General features: G+C 45.7%; 1 pseudogene; it reads right to left on the bottom strand.

Annotated features, from left to right (window-relative positions):
- Positions 1-3,838: 3,838 nt before the first annotated feature.
- On the bottom strand, positions 3,839-4,930 carry LOC131897326 (large ribosomal subunit protein uL5-like; annotated as a pseudogene).
- Between the last annotated feature and the right edge of the window lie 858 nt (positions 4,931-5,788).

The raw sequence follows: 5,788 nt of genomic DNA, 5'->3' as shown, positions 1-5,788 counted from the left end.
ATTTGGATGTGAACTTTACTAGTCAATGCTGCTCAGGGCCAGATTAAACAAAAGCAAAGGTAAACTCCTTCTAGATCTATCTGCTGCTGCTGTCAGTGAACATTGCAGAGATCCAATAGATGCTAAAATACTTACTATTTACATCGGTTTCACCATACCTTGGACAATGAAGTATTTTTAAAGATAGGCCTAGCCGGGCGGTGGTAGTGCATGCCTTTAATCCCAGCACTTGAGAGGCAGAGGCAGGCAGATCTTTGTGAGTTCGAGGCCAGCCTGGTCTACAGAGTGAGATCCAGGAAAGGCGCAAAGCTACACAGAGAAACCCTGTCTCAAAAACCAAAATAAATAAATAAATAAATAAATAAATAAATAAATAAATAAATAAATAAAGGCCTAAAAGAGAGGTTGATGGCTCTGTTTCTCATTTAGTTTCTGTCTCCCCTGCTGATCCCACGATTAGTTCACATGTTGATAAATGAGTGATAGGCAGTATGTTAATTTAAATTTGCAGTTAGTAAAAATTCTGGTAACCACCTTTTACCCTGTATAGTTGATATCCAAGTTCTTTATATTTGAATAACGCTTGGTCAACATTTTATCCTTTCTATGTCTTTCCATGGATCTCCCCAGCTACTGAAAAACCCTTATACTTAGCATCCTATGAGGAAGAGTCAGAGAGAGAGTTGTTCATTCCACTCACCATTTGGCTGGGAAAGCCTAGGGTTTCAGAGGTATGGCCCAAAGAGCTGTTGGCTGGGAACCTGGGATCTCATAGCTTATGTGAACTTTGGAAAGTGGCTTCATTTCTCTGCTCTGGTCCTTATTTGCAAAATGCAGCTATTCATCCTGAATCACCAATCTTCTAAGAGAGTGTATACAATGGGCACCAACTCTTCTCTGTCCCAGGGGAAATCCACCAGTGAGAAAATGCTTTGTGAAGTTGAGATCTAGAGTTCCCAGACCCCAGACTCCAGACTTCCTTTGCTCTTACCCCTTAACCCTCCCACACACATCTGAACAAGCTCTACACAGGTTTGGATCACCAATCACAGACGTTCTTTCCCATGCCTCCCCTTGGAGGGACATCCATGGCCTGGGAACATATAGACCAGGTTTTTTTTTTTTACCTATGCAAATGCATTCTTTCTTACTTAATGTCTTGCATAGAGATTAAAGAAATATATCTTTATTGCACACTCCCAGGCAAATGTAGGTCATTAACCCAGTCTCATTATAGTGAGTACAAGCTGCTGCACAGAAATCTAGGGACAGAAGAACCTTGACTTTTTGTTATAAGTCTGATAAAATAAATCCTCTTGGTCACTTTTAAAATCTCCTCTAATTGAATCCCTGCCGGGGACAGCTGGCAATTTTTTCTGCACAGCCCATCTGATAGATCCAAAATCACCCAGTGCTTCTCCTGTGCTTCGTCATTAAGTCTTTTGTGTAGAAAATGAACGTAGATTTATTTGCAAGAGTTTTGGAGGGGGTATTTGATTGGTTGCTGAGAGTGTCAAAAACAATTATTTCCCTGTACATGGTACCTTCCCCACGCATAGTGTCTTTATTTCCAGTTCGGAGAATTCACTGTGCCAAACAGATTCACCTGTCAGCTTGGCTTAATTAGCATCAAGGAGCGAAAACCACTTAATTTTTTCAGCCTGGCTCAGATCTCCACAGCTCACACTCCTGGTCTTCAGTTCACCCCACAAGGATGCTTATGCGGAAGGTATGGGTTACGTAGTGCCCACCTTGTAAAGCTAACAAAACAAAGTTGAAACCAAATAAAGGGAGACATCTCTCACTCAGGATGGCCATTGTCTCAGGCCCCTCTTTCCAAGGTTGCGTGGAGGCAGTAACTCTGATGGCTGGTTGTACATAAAGAAACAGCAGACAGACCAGGCAAGCAGGATTTGGTTCTAAATCTATATCACAGAGTCTCCCAAAGGCTTGACGCAGACCCAGGAGCCATTTCTCACCTTTTCTCTATGAAAACATGGTAGGTTGCTAAATAAATATGTATTTAGTCTTTGTCTCAGGGGATAAAGGAGCTACGATCCTCACTCTTTATGGTCAGCTCGACTGGATTTTGAATCACCAGAGAAACACACCTTTGGGTGTGAATCTTATTTATTTTTCTATTGCTGTGTTAGAACACTATGGCTAGGGCGACGTACAGAAGAGTTTGTCTGGGCTCACAGTTCCAGAAGGTTTGGGTTCCTGACAGCGGATCATGGGTATGGGCACAGGCTCCGGAGGCTGAGGGCTCACATCTTGAAGCAAGCACAAAACAGTCCACCACCAGTAACACATTTCCTCCAGAAGGCCAGAGATTCAAACTCTCGCTAAACAGCTACTAACTGGGGACCAGGTATTCAATTGCTGGAGACTATGGCGGGCATCTCATACAAACTACCATGGTGTACATGTGCATCATCATGTCCTGGGCTGGGTCCCCGCTGCACAAAAAGGAAAGAGGTAAAGTGGACGCAAGTATTCATCTCTCTCTGCTTCCTGAGTGGGGGATGCCCTGTGACCTGTTGCCCTTCAAGCTCCTGTTGCTGACCCTTCCTCACCACACTGCACTGGACCCTCAAACACAAACCCAAATAACCTCTCCCTTCATTAAGTTGATTTTGATTTTGACGGGTGTTTGATCATGGCAATGAGAAAAATGACTAATACAGCCGCTAAGGTAGAACACACCCATGAGCCAAGACTCAAGACCATTTGGTATTTCTAAGATTTACCTGCTTGGGGTATGTGTGTGTGTGTGTGTGTATGTATGTGTGTATGTGTATGTGTGTATTGTGACTATGTGTATATGTTTGTGTATGTGTTTATATGTGTGTGTGTCTGTGTGTGTCCATGTGCATGCGTATGTGTGTGTGTGTGTGTGTGTGAATCTCCTTCCCACCCCATTGTATATAAATCACATCAAACTAAATCAGAGTTATGTCCGGGTGCAGAAGTTCCCAGACGAGGAAGATGATCTTTGTGGGTTGACAACACCAAGTTTTAAATCTGAATGTTGGCATCTGAGCAGGTGCCTCCCTGCTGCCAAGCCTGGCCTAAGGGACTGAGGGTTCCCTGTTCTGAGGGGATGAGCTGAAAAATGAGGGAAGAATGAATGGACCCTGCCGGGTTCTGGCTCCAGCAGCCTCCTGCCTAGAGAAGTATTTTCCTGCACTTGGGCTGGGCTGGGCTTCATTTCACAGAAGCATAAACAAGCCTGCAACCCCCAGGGGATCTGGCAGAGGAAAATGAAGTCATTTTACATGTGTGGCAGTGTGATTCAAATTGGAATCGCAGAGAGAAGGATGCTGGCTGCTTTGTTTGGCTCTTTCTGGACGGCAGGATCTTGGCTTCCTGGAGGGAGGAAGTGGCTATGTATGGAATGGCCATTTGCATTATATAGTCTTGCGGGGGGGGGGGGGGGGGATGGGGTGGGGGAGGGGGGTGTTGGGGTGGGCTCTCCCTTACATAACATAAGGCATCCAGCTTAAATCTTACACTCAGTTCGACAGAGACAAAACAAGAAGCCATTGAGTGGAGCAGCAGTGGGATCAGGCCAGCATCCCCCAGTGTCAGTTGAGGCAAAGCTTAAAACGCATCCCCCCCCCCCTCCCCCGCCTGCTCTCACTTCCAGCCTGGGGGAGGGGTCAGGAAGCACCTATGCCCTTGCCTTTGGACATAAGCCCCAGGCGGAGTGGAAACAGGGGTTCCATTCTTCCCAGGCCCCCCTCTCCAAGTTCCCGAGTCGCCAGTGTTTTGTTCCTGTCTGTGGAGTAGTTTTGGGGTGTTTCTGTGCTGGCTGCCGCCTCCCCCCGTTTTCCCCTTAGACACTGTGGCTCAGCTGTCTCTGCTTCCACTTCTCCATCTCCGCTGCTGCTTGTCTGCACTCACTTTCATTTTGTTTGTTTTCAGTTTTTGCTTGCATTTGTGAGAAACCTTTATCGGCCTTTTGGGTAGCACTGACTTGCCAGGGAGGAGGAATCCCCTCATCCATCTGCTGGAACCAGTACATAGCCTCCTCTTTGCTGAGTCCCTGCTTGACCCCAATGCAGCCCACCCTGCGCCATTTGCCTGTGATGCTGAAACATGGTCTACCCAGCACCACGTAGAAAGTCTAGGCCGTAGGTCCCAATGCTCGGGTCACATTTGCTTCCCAGAGTGAAGTTTCCAGGATCCAAGATGTTATTTGTCTGTAACTTGCACTCTTGTATCTTCAGATCTTTCTCCAGGATGTCCTCCACCTTGAATACATGGACTGTGCGGTGAACAGTAATCTTTTCATTTCTCCTGATGCCAAAGTGCCTGATGATATATCTAGCTTTGGAAAAAAAAACAAGTGTCTGGCCTTTGAACTGCTCCAACTGTTGGCTTTAATGTGGTGGTACTGCGGCACAATGTTATTCATTAAGAAGTGTTGTCGCCGTGCGAGAAAGACCACGAGGCACGACAAAACTTACTATCAGAGTTTTATTAGGAGGCTAGAAGGAAGAGGACAGAATGTAGTCAGGCCTGTTGGAAAGACACGTGAGGAGGAGGGAGAGATGGAGAAGGAGGAAGAGTGAGCTGAAGAGAGGGGAGGAGTCTGTGACCAGCTTTTTAAGGATTCCCTTGCACATGTGCATATGGGCTTATGGAGCTACACCATACATGTGCAGATTGTGTGATCGCGCTGCTTGCAAATTACTAGATCACACAGCACACAGATTACGAAGGACATAAGGCCCTGCCCCTGTTTGGCTACTGAACTGCGCATGTGCAGTCTTGCAGCTGGGGGAGGGGCCAGGAATTTCAACACCAACACCTTGGATGCCAGGGTCAGTCTGTCTCAGTTCTCCTTGACACAGATATTGAGACAGAGCTTGTAGGCATGAAGTTCCATCATGCGGTTCTCCTTTTCACCTTGATCTTGTGCCATGATGGAGAACAGGAAGAGAGCTACACTTAACTTTTAACAAAAAGCCTTTTTACCTGTTCTAGGGAACCCACTCAGACACAATGTATAGCCAACTTTATTCGAGCTGATGGAGCTATACTAAGGTATTTCAGGACCCAAGTATAGCACTGAATGTCCAGAGCATGGGGGTTTTTTGAAGGCAAAAAAAATCACATCCTGGCATTTCACTTGGCAACTCTGTCTGTGTGTGTGTGTGTATGTGTGTGTTTGCAAGCAAGCAGCTTAACAGAAACTAAGATAAGCAGTTAGCTGGGGGAGGGGTTCTGTACAAGCTGGCAGTTTAATAGAAACTAAAGATAAGCTAGCTGGGGCATCTTGACCTTGGGTTCCTAGAACAGTTGAGTAAATTTCCACGGGGCTTCTCATTAAGGATATGGAATTCTAGTCAATCCTAAAGTGGCCTCAATGGGAATACAAGAGGAAGGAACCCCTGCACTGTCTTTCCCTGTCATATTCCACGACTTAGGATGTCATGTGGAACATACACTCTGTCTCAGTGGGGTTAGATGCCGCTTCTACTTGGTAGAAAGTAATCTGAGACAAAGAGATGATGGGCAAACTTCTCAGGACTGCATAGGAGCTGAAATAAGCAGCCAGTTCTTGAGTTCAAAATATTCTCCATGCATCTTATGCCAAATTGCAATGCACTTTTAAATTTACCAATCTTTATTTCATACTAAAAGCTAAGCTCACACATAAGTTGTTGAACTGAGGCTCCCTAGAAATAGAAAGCTATAAGAGAAGAGCAGTAGCTAAGTGTCTTAAACAACACAGGTCTGGAGGCAAGGAGTCCAGGATGGACATGATGGCAGATTTGAT

Source organism: Peromyscus eremicus, chromosome 22, assembly GCF_949786415.1.
Source record: "Peromyscus eremicus chromosome 22, PerEre_H2_v1, whole genome shotgun sequence".
NCBI classification, from domain to species: domain Eukaryota; kingdom Metazoa; phylum Chordata; class Mammalia; order Rodentia; family Cricetidae; genus Peromyscus; species Peromyscus eremicus.
This window is presented reverse-complemented; position numbering and strand designations above follow the sequence as displayed.